The sequence below is a fragment of the Marmota monax genome, unplaced genomic scaffold (genome assembly GCF_021218885.2).
Source record: "Marmota monax isolate L192 unplaced genomic scaffold, Marmota_monax_Labrador192_F-V1.1 WCK01_AAM20220418_F8-fsc00168, whole genome shotgun sequence".
NCBI lineage: Eukaryota > Metazoa > Chordata > Mammalia > Rodentia > Sciuridae > Marmota > Marmota monax.
The window spans coordinates 3,663,693-3,679,677 of record NW_026692492.1 but is presented as its reverse complement, the minus strand read 5'-3'; positions in this window follow the sequence as shown (position 1 = coordinate 3,679,677).

Genomic DNA, 15,985 nt, shown 5'->3' with positions numbered 1-15,985 from the left:
GGGAGGAGCGGCCACACTGCACTGGGGTCCGGTGGCGGAGGGGTCTCCACGGGGCCGCAGGTGCCTCTGGGGTGGGGTCCAGGATTGCAGGAGCGCCCTCCCCGGGGTGTGGAGAGGTGCGCACGGAGACCATGGAGAGCCGTGAGGGACGCCCCCGTGCGCTCTTGGCCTGCGAAAGGACCACGCGTTGAGACAGCCAGGGGCTCTCCACGACGGCTTCCGGGGGTCTGCGGCTCTGGCCAGGTCTTCCGCGCGGATGGCAGGTGGACACCAAGGTCCACAGCTGGACGCTCTTCTCGTCTCTGACGCGCGAGGGGCAAGACCAGCTGCGGGGTGTGGAAACGCCCCGGCGCCCCTCTCTGCCCCTCTGTCCACGCCAGGGACACTCAGCGGGGTCAAGAGGACCAGGCCTCCCTGGAAATCAGGACCGCAACCCCCTGGGGGCGCATGGGCGCTTCCCCACTCCACCCTCGACGGCCGGTGACCGGCTGTTTACCCACGTTGACGGCCGGCGCCGAATGAATCGGGTTAAGTGTCCACCCTGCGAGGGCCCATTTGTCATTTCGGGACTTCCTGGGAAGAGAGGTCCACGTTCAGGGTGGCGAACCGGATCGTCACTCATCTGGGGACAAGCGGAAGACGAGGGTTACCTCCGCGAAGCGCGTGGGCTCAGTGGGAGTCTCCTGGGCGGGGGTTCCCCTGGAGCCCTTTGTGAGACCCCTGGTCCCGGGAGTGGGGACCGGAGACCCCGTTCCTCCTGGACACGCACACGTTTGGCTGGACACCAGGTGGGGGGTCTACCTGGGGGTCCGAGGTGGGGAGACGAGGAGCACAGGGCAGGGAGCCCTGGCCCAGCTGGGGGGGGGCCCTTTCCTGTCCTGCTGCTGCCCTGGGAGGGAGGCTCCGTGGTGCCGCTGGGCTGGACATTTGCAGGGACAATGGGCAGCCTCAGAGTGGACAGAGAAGGGGAGACTCCCCGGGAGGCCCAGGAAGCAGGAGGGTCCAGCTGAATGGAGACCCAGCGCCCCCCAGAGCCTCGTGCTGCCCACACAGGTGTGCACGGAGCAGGGTCCTGGGGCTGGGGGCGGGAAGGTCCCTGCTGACCTCTTGCAGGAAATCGCCATCTTTTTCTGTGAGCATTCTCAAGTTTTTGGAAAGACCGTGAAAGAACATAAAAAGAAAGAGGAGTTTGTCTGCCCCCTGGGCTGTGGGGACAGACCCGGCAGGGTCAGGGGATGGCAGAGAAAATCAGCTGCCCCAGGACCTTTGATGGGGATAGATTCAGCCGGGCACCGGGTGCTCCTCCTCCTTCCTCCTTCCTGGCTTTCCCCTGGGTGTCCCCCAGGGTGGGGCTGTCCTGGTGACCGGTCCCCGCCTGGGCTCTGTGCAGGGAGGGCAGCAGCCCTGGGCGTCCCCGGCCTGTCCACTGGGGAGCCGTCCCCTGCAGCCCATCAGGCGTGTGACTTGGGCTGATCCCCATGCAAGGCCGCCTCTGTTCCCCGGGGCCCGCGTCGGTGGGTGCGAACCGCGGGGCCCGTTTTTTACCGTCAGTTCTGCATCCGGATGACCCCTCTCGGGGCGGCTTTAACAGGGGACCGGGGCTGCACGGTTCTCAGAGGTGCTCTTTGTTCCCGGGACGGCCGCCGCGTGCTCAGGGGTTTCTCGATTCCTGCGGGGAGCGTCCATCTGGGCAGGACAGCGCCTTCCAGGTGCCCGGTCTGCGCTGCTCCACAGAAAGCCCCGGGAACTTGATGTGGTGCTACCTGAGGCCCGTGGCGTGGGGACGGCCACCTGGGGGCCAGCACCCGAGGCCGGTTGGGGCTCAGAAGGGACAGCGGCCCCGAGAGCTGTACCAAGGCCAGCGTACGGGCAGCAGGCAAGTGGCGTTTACCCAACGACCATCACATAGAAATCCTGCAGACCTGAAGCTGCGTGCGAGACGCTGCGAGACCACGGAAAGCTCCGGTTGGAGTGGCCAGTGATGGCATCAGGCCCAGAGGGGCCAGCAGATGTCCAGTGGCTGGACATGCGGAGAAGCTGACGTCAGTGGGATGAGCAGGCTGCAGAACAGGACCCAAAGTCACCAGTCCCAAGGAGCTTGGGGCCACACACAGGACAGGGGCCACCTCGGGCTGGTGGAAGGACCCCGGCTCTGGGCTGACCAGCCTGCCCTGACCTGGAGGGGTGGACACAGAGGCCCAGGGCAGCCCTGCAGCTCCTGGCCCACTCAGGGGCTGGGCCACCTGTCCCCAGCATCTGGACCCCACATACAGAACTGGGGGACCAAGCCCTCGGGATGGTCAGGCCATGGCCAGGAAAGCCCTGGTCAGCCCGACGATGGTTGGACACTCACATGCATCGATCATTTGTAAAACTGTCCCCAGAATTGGTGCCTCACAGCTGGCCGGTCAGTCCCTCTCTTCAAATCTCCCAAGTTCTAGCAAATAGCAGGTCTGAGCCCTGGGGAGGTGCTCTGGGCGCTGTCCCCTGGGCCCCTGGGCAGTGATTGGACAGGTGAGGGACAACACCAGAACCCCCCGGGGCTGTTTCCTCAAGAGGAACCCACACGCTGTCCCGTGTCCCTGTGCCATGTTGTACCTACACGGACCCGTGAGGTCCCCATCATGTACCCAGACCACCAGGCCACGGAGAGACGGAGGGGGCCCCTGGTCCCGCAGGACGACGTGGCCGCCATTGCACCCCCCCTCGCAGGAGCTCGCGCTGGACTCTGAGACCCTCCCGAGCTGGAGGCCCCTCTCCTCAAGGCCAGACCCGGGGGGCGCACGTGAAGTGGAACCGCCTGAGATTGGGTTGGCCTCTGCGGAGGCTCAGCACACGCCGGCCTCCCCCGCGGGTCTCCCTGGGGCGACCCCGTGCGAGATCCCCGGGGTCCGGAGGCGCAGGGGCAGCAGTGGCCACAGCCGCGCTGGGACCACCCTAGATGTTGGACCCGCGCACCCGTCGGAGCGCACAGCATCCTGTCCCGCAGCCCCTGCGCGTGGGAGGCCCCGTGGTCCTGGGCCCGGTGGGTTTGCGTGACCTCTGCCCCGTGAGTGCGCGGTGTGCCCTTGGGTTCCCCGAAAGGCCTGCAGGGGCGCCACGGCCACCATCAGGGGTCCCCGTCCACGGTGGCTGCCGGCAGCCTGAGCTGGGGGCCTCTGGCACCCCCGGATCTTCCTCTTGGACATCCGCGCTCGCTCCTGAGTGCCCCCGACCCCCCCTCAGACAGCAGCCCATGAGGCCTGCCAGGCCCCGCGGTTGTGCAAGGTTGAGCACATGCACGTGTGTGTTTGCACACGCGCACACCCGAAGACGCATCCGTGTTCATGTGCCCGGGTACATGCGTGTGTGTGCAGCTGTGTGTGTAAAATACACATTTCTGTGTCTGGGAGTGTGTCCACCTTAGGATTCCCCAGGGAGGCCCAACCTGGGGCACCTGTGGGTCAGTGACCACAGACTGGACGGTCCACCTGCCTGTGTGTCCAGCTACCACCTCTAGTGACTGTTCTGTATCTGCATTGATTCCCGTATTACGTGTTTGCCTGGGTCCTGAGGCGTCTCCAGGGAAAGGGAACCATTGGGTACCCATCAATCATCGACCTCTGTGTCTGTCCACCACCAGATCTGCCTATCGGTCCATCCGTCCATCTGTCCACCCATCCACCCATGCACCCATCCATCCACCCATCCACCCACCCACCGTCCATCTGTCCTTGCATCCGTCCATGAACTCTGCCACCTGTCAATCATCCATCCACCCACCACTTCCCCATCATCTCTCTCTCGGATCCATCCGTCCCTCTGTCCATCGTCTGTCCACCCCCCTGGCTGCCCCTCCTATGGTCCACCACCTCCCACTAGAGTCACCCCGAGGACCCAGCCTTCAACACATGAGCTTTTTTGGGGGGAGGGCAATGGACACTCCAGATGCACATGGTGACCGAGGTCAAGGTCAGCCGTCAGAGGACTCAGGCAGAGTGTCCTCCTGGGCAGGACGATGCTGCGGTGGCCCAGACCCCGGGCAGGGGCTTGGCAAAGGGCCCTGGGGAGGGGACCTGGGCCTCCTGGGCCTGACCTCCAGCCGTGGGACTCTGGGGAGGGAACCCGGGACAGTTTAGGGGGACGATTGCCCACGGGTGGGAATCCTCACCTGGAGACCCAGGGGACTCTCAGATGCTCCCCGGCTGGGGCAGGGGGTGGCCCACGGTGGAGGCCGGCACAGACTCCTTTCCCAAGGTGAGAGAGGGGGCCATTAGCCGGGCTGGTCACTCGGAACGGTAAACCCCGCGTCCAGCGGCTGTCAGGCGTGATCACGGCGGCGCTCGGCTACTTTAAGCAGGCGTCCCCCCTCCGTCCAGGGGCGGGTGGGCGGCAGACAATGTGGGAGGAAAATACACAAGTGTCACTCTGCATTAGGGGCCCGTCCCTGTGCACAGCGTCTCGCTGGCCCATTACGGCCTAACAGGCAGGTCATTGTTCGCGGTTAATGTTTCCTGCTTCCTCTCGGAGCCGCGAGGTGTGTGTGTGTGTGTGTGTGTGTGTGTGTGTGTGTGCAAGGGTCCAGCTCGGCCCGTGCACGGTCCTGCAGGCAGCCTGGCCTCCAAGGTCTGCAAAACTCAGAGCGTCCCCGAGGTCCCTGCAGGTCCCCCATGGCCACGGGCTTGGGCCCTTGCTGCTGAGGGAGGCGGCTGCAGAAGGCGTCCAGCCTGGGCCGTGTCCATCAGGGTCCCGGGCGCAGGGGACACCCTCGGACTCGGGTGCATTTGACAGGAGCTGCGTGCCCAAGAGGAGGGGAGGGGTTTGGAGCGGTCACCGTGACCACCCCGGGGACCTCATTACCGGGGACCAGCAGCACCCCACAGCCCCCTCCCAGAGCACCCTGAATTCCTGCTGCACACCCGCAGCCCCCTCCCCACCCCGGAGCCCCGGCCGACCCCAGGCCCTGACTCTCAGAGACCCCTGTGGACCTTCTCTGTCTAAACTTTGGTGACACGGGCTGTAAATCCCCAACCCCGGGCTCGGCCGCGCTCTGGATTTGATTAATTACCGAGGTGTTGGGGACCGCGCTCGGGCCGGCCGCGGGCAATTGATTTACAAAGTGAGTACACGCTGGCCCCTTCAGTGACTGTAAATCCACATCCGAGGGGGGCCCTCGGCCCAGGGGGCGCCGGGGCGGGCCTCTGCGCCCTCGGAAATTCCTTGTGGTCCAAATCCTGCCATTTGGGGGCTCCCTGGGGGAAGGGGGTCTGGTTCAACATCTTGCTTCCAGTTTTACTTAGTTTTTTTTAGGGGGGGACCTAGGATGGACCCCAAGAGCTGGTAGCGCCGAGCCACATCCCCAGCCCTGTTTATTTCCCACTTTGACACAAGATTTAGCTCAGTGGTTGAGGCTGGCCTCCAGTTTGAGGTCCTCCGGCCTCGGCCTCCAGAGCTGCTGAGATCTCACTGCCCGGCCTTACTTCCGGTTTTAATCTTGGTCTTTGGCAGTGTGGCCTCTTGGTTGGTGCTGCCCGGGAGACTTAGGGCTGGGGAGGCGGCTTCCCAGTGGAGGTCCCCTGAGTTCAGTCCCTGGTACCCCCCCAAAATGAAAATAAATCTGCCGCGTTTCAACAGGGTACCAACGAGCACACGTGGGCGATCCTCGGTGCGTCCCTCTCCAATTGCCCAGTTACCCCCGCGAGGCCTCGTCAGGCCCGAAGGATGCACAGAGGACCGGGGCGAAGGGTCAGGAAGCGGAGTCCCCCACGGTGAGGGGCCTCGTGGCGTCTGGTGGACCCACGATTTTGCACACGCGTGGGCTGATTTTCTCCAGGGTGTCCACTAGTCCTCGACGAAGTAAGAGAAAGTCCATTACTGGCGGGGACTCCCGAGGTCAGGGACACTCTTGCAGTCGCCCCGTGGAGGGCGCGCCCTGATCACGCCCAGCCTGACCCCTCCCTCCCGGGTGCGGTGCGCCTGGTTGGCGGAGCTCCGGGTCCGCGGGGCGGTCACCCAATGACGGGGCTTCGCGTTCTGTCCAGGGGGCGGGCGCGGGCACGTTCTGATTATTCCATCCGCAGGGCCTTGGCATTGAGTCGGGTGCGAAAAGTCATCTGGAGCCGGGTGTCGGGGTGCACGGATGTCACCCCAGAGGCTCGGGAGGCCGAGGCAGGAGGATTGTGAGATCCAAGGCAGCCTCAGCCACTTCGTGAGACCCTGAGCAACTCTGCAAACGCACACCTGCCTTCAATGCTAACACGAGGTGCCCGTCGGAGCCAGGACTGGGTGCTTGGTGGGTTTTTCACTCAATACCAAGGTGACCTTGCGCTCTGGTGCATGCCCAGATGACCAGGTGCCCCACGTCCTTACCGGGTGGACGATGGAGGCTGGAGCCAGGAGCCCTGAGTCTGCACCCTCGGAGCTGAGGTCGCAGGGTGCATTGTCCTGCAGCCATCACACACCAGCTCCGGCTCCCTCTCCGTGCAGGGGACGCTGGCCCAGGCCCCGTGCGTGCCCCAGAGCGGGGACAGAAGGCCTCTCCATTTCAGAGTGACAAACACTCCCCAGCAGGCTCCCGGCCCTCTGCTCCCCGGAGCCCCCGAGATGGACACCCGGGCGGCGGGGATCTTGCTGGCACTGATTGGAAACGACGGCTAATGACGTGCAGGGACAGCCCGGGCTCCCTTCCCGGTCTCGTTAATCTCCGGGTGTCCTTACAACTCGGAGCAGGTTTACCTCCAAGAGGGCGGGATGGGATGTCCCCGGAGACGTGTGGACAGAGTAGAATCTGGGCCGTGGAAGCCGAGTTGTTGAGAAACAGGGTTTTTTTCTTTTAAAAAAAGTGGAGCAGAACTGCAGTCCCAGCCTCTCCGGAGGCTGAGGCAGGAGGATTGCAAGTTGGAGGCCAGCCTCAGCAACGTAGTGAGGCCCTGTCTCTAAATAAACAAGTAAAAAGGGCTGGGAAGGGGGCTCCGTGGTGGATCTGAAGCTCTTCCTAAAGGTGCCCAGAATGGTGGTATGGGAAGGCATGGGCCCTTTAAGAGGTGGAGCTTAGTGGGAGTAAGTTAGGTTGTGGGGGCGTGGTCAGAAGGGGCCAGCTGGACCCTGGTCTCTTCCTCTTTCTCTTCCTTCCGTTGTTTCCTGGCCCTGAAGATTTGCCCCACCAGATGCTCCTCTCCACCTCCACCCGTCACCCCAACAATGGGCCAGCCCCAAGTGGGACCGGAACACCCCCAACCACGAGTCAAGACGAACCTTTTCTCTTCATCCGTCCGTTGTGTCGGGCATTTTGCTCTAGTACCCTGAAGCTCATTAGCTGGTCCACCAACACGTTGTCCCGGGGATCGTTCAGCCACGAATCCTGTGGCTCAGAGACAGATTGTCCCCGAGTTCTGAAGGCCAGAGGTGGGGGACGAGACATGGGCAGGGCTGGGGTAGCAGGAACCCGTCTCCCATCCTCCTTCCTCCCACGAGGGGTTCCGGGTCCCTGCGTCTGCGCCGGGATCTCCTCATTTTACCACAAGGACGTGCATTTTACAGGAGGGTAGATGTAGAGCTAAGCAGGTGAGCGAAAGGAGGTGGGTGGGCCTCGTCTAATCAGTGGACGGGTTCAAGAGGACCCAGTCTCCCCTCCTTTGAAGGAGAGGGGATTCGGTCTCCGGTGGATCCGCAGAGTCACCTGGGCACCTCCCTGGATCTGCAGCCTGCCCCGGGGGACGCCCCGCAGACCCATTCGTCACCTTGCACAATGACAAGCTGTGGAAATGCGGGTCAGTAAGTCTCTGAATATCCGCTTCCCCGTTTTTGGAGCACGTGGGGGAGGGACTGGTCGGGGGTCCCGGGGTGTCCAGTCAGGGCCATGTCTGCGCTGCACGACCCCGGTCAGGGCCTGGGACATCAGATGGCCTTCCCACCGGCACATGGTGACAGTGACAGTGATGTGGATCTGACCTTGATTGGGAACGCCACTTGACCTCCAGAGCACGCCCCAGGACCCGCGGTGGGGGAAGAGCCCCGACCTCAGCCTCCCCCAGGGAGGTCCCCGGCATCGCGCCTGCGCAGGGGCTTGAGTGACAGGTGCGTCTGGCTGGGCCGACGGCTGGGGAGCGAGGCCCTCTGTGTCCCCATCTCCCGGAATTAATGTCCGCAGAAGGACCCGGGTCTCGGGGACAGGGACAGATCTCTAAATCCTCCTCGGTCTCCTTTGCCTTCCAGGGTTTGCTCATTTCATTGCAAAATCATTGCTAACTTTATTTCCTACTTTGTATAATTCTTTTTTTTTCTCTCTCTCTCTCTTAGGTGCTTCGCCACTCGGGCGGTTGGAGACGGCGTCCCATTTGTCTCCGGCTAACGAGGCTTGGTGGCTTCAGTGCCGCAGCTGAGGGGACGCTAACGAGGCGCAGGGAGAGCCCGCGCGGGCAGCTGGTGCGCAGGCTCCTCAGCGCCGAGCCCCGGGACCCGTTTGCAGCTCAAGTCCCGGGAGCAGACCTCGGGGCACCCCCGGGTTGCTTCTGCGCCCGCCCTCCAACCCAGCCCCCTGCGAATTCGAGGCTCCCGGAGGAGGAAGATGGAAGGAAGCAGGGTCTTTGCTCTGGGGGGGGGGGCTTCCCTTGTGGCTTGCAGGGGGCAGCCAAGGGGAGCCCATCCCACTGGCCAGGGTCCTGCATGGGGTGCGTAATGGGAAGGTTTGGGGTGTGCAGTGCACAACCCAGAGAGTCCCCTCCGAGGTGGTGAAACGGCAGCCATGCAAAACCAGAGTCCACCAACTCAGCAGCGACCAAGCACTGGACACGCTACCGGGTCCGCCTGGACCCCGTCCCTGGTCACTGCCCATCATCCCAGCAGCTCAGGAGGCTGAGGCTGGAGGATTGAAAGTTGGAGGCCAGCCTCGGCAACTGGGCACATGTTGGAATAAGGAGCAAACGTTTCCCATGTATGGACCCGGGGGGAAGGAATACAGCCCCCCAAAAGGGCACCCAGGGCACCCCGCCAAGAGGCGCCCCCCCAAAGCCGATCAGGTGCACCTTCCCCGCACTGGGGACCCTCAGCCTCTGGGAGGACGCCCTCGTCCGCCACTCAAGCGGCAGCGGAAGAGAAACTGCTTCTGACTCACGGATCACATTTCCCTTAAAATATGTTAAACACGAAGAAAAACACAATTAGGGAAGCGAAAAAATGGGACTTTGCCAGTAACGTAAAAAGCCCCCAAATTAAAACACACAGAAAAACACGGCGGGGAGCTTTGCCAAACCCACACGGGTCCCAGCGGGACCGGGACTGTCCCTGGGACTCTGGCACGGCGGGAGTCTGCGTCGGGACCCTTCTCTGGGGTCAGTGGGACAGAGACGCCCGCGCCCCAGGGCCCCGGGGCCTCGCAGTTGACTTTGGGCTGGTTCCAGTGTTTTTACGGTGTTTGCGCAAAGGGAGGCTGCTCGGTCCTCCCCGCTGCCTCCCGGGCCTCCGATTCCCACAGACCAACTCGTGGACGGCCAGGGGCGGGTTTGTGCCAGGCTGACCTCAAGGAGGCGCCGGCCGGGAGAGAATTCTCCGGAATGGGGAAAATTCCAATGAGAGTGCTGTGGGATCCAGAGGAAGCTGGAAGGACCAGAGAGAGACTGGGTTGTGAACTTCCTCGGCCTTCATCTCCTGGGACTCCTTGGACCCTTGGAGGCCACCTGAATGGGTGCTGGGTCAGGGGCTATCTCAGGCTGGGTCAGGGGCTATCTATCTCACTGACCACAGGAGGCGCTGGGTTCCGTCCCCACCACTGCAAAAATAAGTGAAAAGTCAAAATGAACAAAGGTCTCCTCAGTCGCTCAGTTTTGAAATAGTTAATCGCACCGTTAATTGGCGGACATGTGATTATAACTGTGCACGATCACTCGGTTCGGAAGCCACGGAGTTTGGGGATGGCTCCTTACGCGGCGAGAGCTGACTGATGCATGACATCATTGTGCGTGAGTGTTCCGTTAACAAGGCACGGATCTGGGGATGGTTGGTGACCCAGCCCCACTGGACATACTCACTGAACCCCACAGCGAGGTCACTCAGCCCTTTGGAAATGACCACAGCAGGCTCGTAGGATTTGCCAAGTGGTGGGCAGTGGACGGTGGTCAGATGTTCTTGCTTTCTGAGAACTATTGACATATTCAGGCTCCAACATGGGACGGAGAAGCCCAATTACCACGTAGCAAAACCCCATCCCTGAACTGAGTCACTGGTCCTCAAGAGCAGGGACCTGGGGCGTCCACGTCGTCACTGGGCCACAGAGCTTGGGGCAGTGAGGAAATGAGGCAGGGACACAGCCCTGTCCATCTTCCGTGGAAGGTCTGTATTCAAGGACCATCAAGCATTCAGTCCAGAGCTGGAGGACGAGTGATCCCCAGATGGACGACGCAGAAAAAGTAACATGTCACCGCCCTTTGTTCTCCAGGGTGCCACGCAGAGTGGCCAGGTAACCAGGGAGGCTTGGGCTCGGGGGTCTGTCCACACCCGAGTCCCGTCTGGGCACGCTCTTCTGTTCCACAAAAGATATGGGCACTTTCTGAACACGGCCTCCATGACTGGCCTCCACCTGGGTCTTCATAAAACAGCGTGAGACCAGGGCACGGTGCTGACCTTCACCCCGTGCTGGTGTGGACGGGGGCTCTGGGATGGCGGGGCTCCCAGGTGCAGCCCAGGAAGGGGACCAGGGTCCTTCTCAGAGAGACCCGAGAGCCCCCTGCCCATCCCCCATGGAGGACCCAGAAGAAGGCGCCTCTGGGAGCAGCAAGCAGCCTCAGCAGACCTGGCCTCTGCCCTACCTGGACCTCGGGCTGCAGCCTCCAGGGTGTGACCAGCAGCCGTCAGTCATTTCAGGGGCCCTAATGGACCATCAGGAGGTACCAGACCCCTCCACTAGCCACGGGGCACAACCCCTTGATGTTGGCCGTGCCAGGGGCCCTCAGGTGGGTGCCCTTGGCAGACGCACCCCCGACTCTGAAAGCTAAAGGGCGCAGTTCCATTCCTCTGGCCTTTCAACCTCAAAAAGGGCCCAGTGATCTCGGAATTCCCTGAACCAATATGGCAGCCCGAACCTCACGTAATAAATGCCCCAACCCAACATGGCGGCAGGAACCTCACCAAATAGATGCCCCAAACCAACATGGCGGCAGGAACCTCATGCAATACATGCCCTGGACCAAAATGGCAGCAGGAAGCTCACGTAGCCAATGCCCCAATCCAACATGGCAGCTTGAGCCTCCTGCAACCACACGAGTCAAGGACACTTTGTGGCTTGCCTCTGGTGACACGTTTCATTGGGATCCAACCTGGAGCTATGGCTGTTGCCTGGAGCGCCCTTGGGGGTCAGGAGGGTGGGCTCCTGTGTTCCCGGAGAGGATGCACCCTTTGCAATCACGGCTGGGGGACCCCAAGCCCCCAAGGAACAGCCCTGTCCCCTCCCTCCCCCTCCCCCTCCCCTCCCCCCTCCATTGCAGCTTTTCAAGACTCAGACTCGTAACCACTTTAGCAGAACAATAAAATAAAGAGAGAGGAAATGGGGGAGTCTGGCCGTGGACCAACCCGCCGTGGCCAGCACCCAGGGGCCACCGCACCCGGCGAATTCCAAGCCGCAGAGATGGCCGCCAGGTGACCCGGTCATTGATTACAAGGTCAGGGCAGCAGAGCGGGGCCCTGGTCATCCGTCAGCAGGACGAGCGCCTAAGGAACCTCTCCATGAAGACGAGGCCCGTCCTCGGGACCCGACGGGCGGTCACCTCCACAAAGAGGCTCTCCCTCTCTTCAAACTGTGCGAAAGCAATTTGGAGCGCGCTGGGGCTGTCACGGGGGAGACTGTTCCAACATCAGGTCATTATTGTCTCTAAGAGCCCGGATCGCAGGCCCATTAGCGTGTCTGTGAGCCGAAATCCGGCTCTTCCTGTTTCCCTCTCTCTTTCCTGGCTGATGGCCTCTCCAGGCAGACACTCTGGTGGGCAATCAGACGGGGCTGGGGACGGTCGGTGACCCAGGCTGCAGGAAAGGCGGCCTGCGTGGGGGCGACGCGGGGTTTTGTGCAGAGAAAGTGCAGCCATGGGGAGAGACAGAAGCAGAGCTCCCCGTAGAGAAAGAGACCGAGGGTCTCAGTGGCCTAGATTCCGTCCAGGAACAGAACTGGCCACAAATGGGACCAACTCATCTATCAATCATCTATCAATCTGTCAATCTATCTATATTTAAAAAAAAAAAATCATTGGGTGTGTCGATCGGCTCTGGGCTCTATACAGCGCACTGAGTCCCCTGAGGGTGGTGTGCAAACAGCCCCCCACTCCTTAAAAAAGAAACAGGGATGAAATTCACAAACCAGGAACCTCATATAATGCAAAACTGTCAACAGGGCGACTCAGGGGTACTTAGTACTGTGTTAAGCACCTACCCCCCATTTCCAGAGAATTCCCATCATCCCAAAGGGGATTCCGCACCCGTTAGCAGACACAGCACGTTCCCCTCCTAGGACCCCCTGCCAGTGCGGTTCTGACTGCGGATTCGCGGTTCCGCACTTTCACTGAACCCAGAACCCGGCCCCACGTGGTCCTGGGCCCGTGGCTTCTCTCCCCGAGCTCCCTCGTTGCAAACTCTATCCGTGCAGTCGCAGGTGCTGCAGCTGCGCTCCTTTTCACGGCTGCGTAATACTCCACCGGACAGCCGGACCGAACCATTCACTTACAAGTCAGCGGCTGCATTTGGGGGCGTCTGAGTCCGCAGGGAGCGAGGATGACAAAAGGCGGGGCTCCGGCGATTTGGGGACAGAGTTTCTGGAGCACATCCATCCTCTCTGACCTCGTTTGCTCAGTCCATTCATGGGAGGCGCTTCCTGACTTACCCTCTTTTTCGCTGGAGTCATTATTCCTCCTTCACTGGCAGAGGTGCCAGGAGGGGGTGACACATTGATTGTCACTAAGGAGCTGCGCCTGTCCCCACTCATGGAAATGTGGCTGCCCACTGCCTTGAAGGGACCCTGGGCAGGGAGGAAACACTCCCTCCACCCTGTTAGGGGCAGTTCCAGGGGCCTGCAAATCAAACTGTGTCCATATATATATTTGCTTAAACCCAGGGCCTCCTGGGTGCTGGACAAGTGCCTGACCACGGACCCGCATCCCCAGCCCTTTCGACTTTCTAATTTAGACACAGGGTCTCCCTAAATTGCTGAGGCTGGCCTCCAATGCACCATCCTCCTGCCTCCGCCTCCGGGGCTGCCAAGATCACAGGTGTGCCTCACTGCACCTGGCTACACCCCTCTTTATGTAGCTTCAGAACATCCCCTTTCCCCCCACAGGAGACCCCAGACCCATTAGTCTCTCCTTATTCTTTCTCCCCAGCCTGTGGCTGTCACTGATCCGGTTGTGGTCAGCTGTGGGTTTATCGGTTCTGGACATTTTTGGTAGAAAGAGAGTGTCACACGATGTGGACTTTTTGTGTCTGTCTTGTGTCCCTCGGCCTCTGTCTCCTGGGTTCATCCCTTCGTTCCCTTTTCATGGCTGTATAATATTCCCCTGCCTAGATACCCACCCACCCCCTTGGTGGGCATCCGGGTCAGCCCTGCTCTCCCTGCGGAGGAAATGGGCCACACAATATCCCCATCAGCTCAGCCGTTGGAAGCAGAGCAGGACGCACGCGGTGCCCCTTGGTGCCCAGGAGACGCGAGGCCCAGGTATTGGAGCATGGGGTACCATGGAGTCCACCTTAGAGCCGCCCTGAGGTTCCGGGTCCCGGTTGGAAGAAGCAGGGACAGGCGACGTCCCCGTGCTCATCTTGTGACCTCCTAATTGGGGACCATCAAGGGACCCGGCCTGCGAGCGCGCGCACGCACCTGTCCCCGGGTGCCACTTTAGGACCATCGTGCGTCTTAAACACCCACGACATCTATTTGTGCACCGGGGTTCCCCGGGGGCCCCCGTCTTTACCGGGCGACTAACAAAGAAGAGAGAGAAAGAAAAGAAAAAGAGAAAACCTTACAAATTGCAGCCGGGTTTCCAAATTGTGGCCTTTCTGGGGAATTCGCGGCCGTTACATAAAAAGGAAGCGCGCGGATCCGGGGGGCTTTGATGGCGCAGGTTATGCTAATGGCGCGGCCTCATGGAAGATGCATGAGCCCACCTTCCCGCCCAGGAGCGCCGCGCGTAATTGCTCGGTATGCGCCGCGCGTCCGTCCGCGGCTCGGGCGGATGCACCGCGGAGGCCCCCTCCGCCTCGCCGCCTAATTACGCGGAGACAGTTGAGCACGAAATTACTTTCATCTGCTCCAACACGTGCGCGAGGGGGATTAGAGGCCTCCCCTCTCCAAACAGCTGCCCGGCTCCGCAGGGCCCCGCGCGCTCGCTCCTCCGTGCCACGGACCGACCGCGGGGCTGCGCGCGCGCGCGCGCTCGTAATTAGGCCTATTAAGGGGCGGCGCGCGCCAGCCCGGGTTGCTAGGGACAGGCGGGGGCGGGGGGCACGGAGCAGGGACGGTCCCCTCCTTGGTTGCTGGGAGCCTTCTGGGGAGCACCCAGGGCCTGCGTCACCGGGGACCCCTCTGCATAAAGGACACCCCGCGTGGTGCATCTGCATTCGCCCGAGGTCTGCAACTCTGGGTGGAAAGGGAGAGATTGCCAAGCGCCTGGGAATCCGCCTGCGCCTTAGGAGGGGTCAGGGATGCTGACCTGGACGCCCTGGGAGTAGGTGGGCCCCCCGGGACAGGGTCCTGAGCATGGCTGACTTAACCCACCGGCACGACTGACTGGGGAGGCGTTGGTGCCAGCCTCCAGGTGCAGCCGGAGCCGACAGGTACAGAACGCAAGCCTGGTGCCCTGCAGGACGCCGTTCCCCACCCCACCCCACCCCCCCCCCCAGCGCTCAGGAGGCTGAGGCACGAGGATCACCTGTTGGAGGCCAGCCTCGACAACTTGGGGAGGCCCTAAGCAGCCTATTGACACATTCCACATGGAAAAAGGCAGGGGATGTGGCTCCGTGGTCTCCTCCGTGTTCCTTGAAACCGACACGAGAGTCGCTGCTTTAAGACAAATGGATGTGGTTGGGGGGGTGCCGGGGTGGGGTGGGGGGTCTGCAGCCTGTCACACATTCGACGGGTCACCAGGGTGACGGTCCCTCTGGGTGGCTTAGTGGACAGGGTCAGGGGGCCCTCATGCAATGGCCGTGTCCTCCCAAGAGACAGAGGAGGGGACACAGACCCAGAGGAGGAGCCCCGTGGAGACGGAGGCAGAGACTGGAGTGAGGGGCCACCCGCCCAGGGCCACCTGGAGCCCAGGAGCTGGAGAGGCAGGAGCCTCCCTGGAGGCCGTGCAGGGAGCTGGACACCATGGTGAGAGGCGCGTCCTGTCCACAGCTGGACCCCAGGACCTGTGGGGGGAACCTGGTGTGGGAACGGTCTTTGGTGTCTGCTCCTGGGTGGGGCCAGCACAATGCGGCCCAGAAACCGTGCCCTGGGTGGAACCTGCAAAGCGCCGAGCCCCGACAAACCTTTCGTCTTTATAAGTCAGTCATCTCAGGTGCGTTGTCACAGTGACTGAAAGTGATGTACGGAGGCACTTGGGCCTTCTTCTCCAGGAAGGCATGAGAAATCAGAAAAATTAAACAAATTTGTAAACACCCTTTTGGATAAGTCTTTTTTTTTTTTTTTTTTAATGAAGGTGTGGTCAGTGTGGTCTTTGGCCGGTGACCCACACAAGCACCAATCAGAGACTCTTGAAATATTTGCATCAATCAATCACGTGGAACAGCAGAGGATCAAACCTCGGAGGAACATTCTTCTGGGCTTACCTTCCCCACGTGGGATGCAAAAATGGGCCAAAAGTTCTTCTTTTGTGAAAAATCCACCTTTGGCGGGCAGAGCTCGCTGGTCCATCCATGCATCCGGGCCCAGGAGTGCCCGGCTGTCAATCTCAGCGACCTCGGGAGGCTGAGGAGGGAGGCCCGTAATGCCAACGGGCCTCTAGCCATTTCCTTACGCACTTTCTTCCTTCTCTCTCTC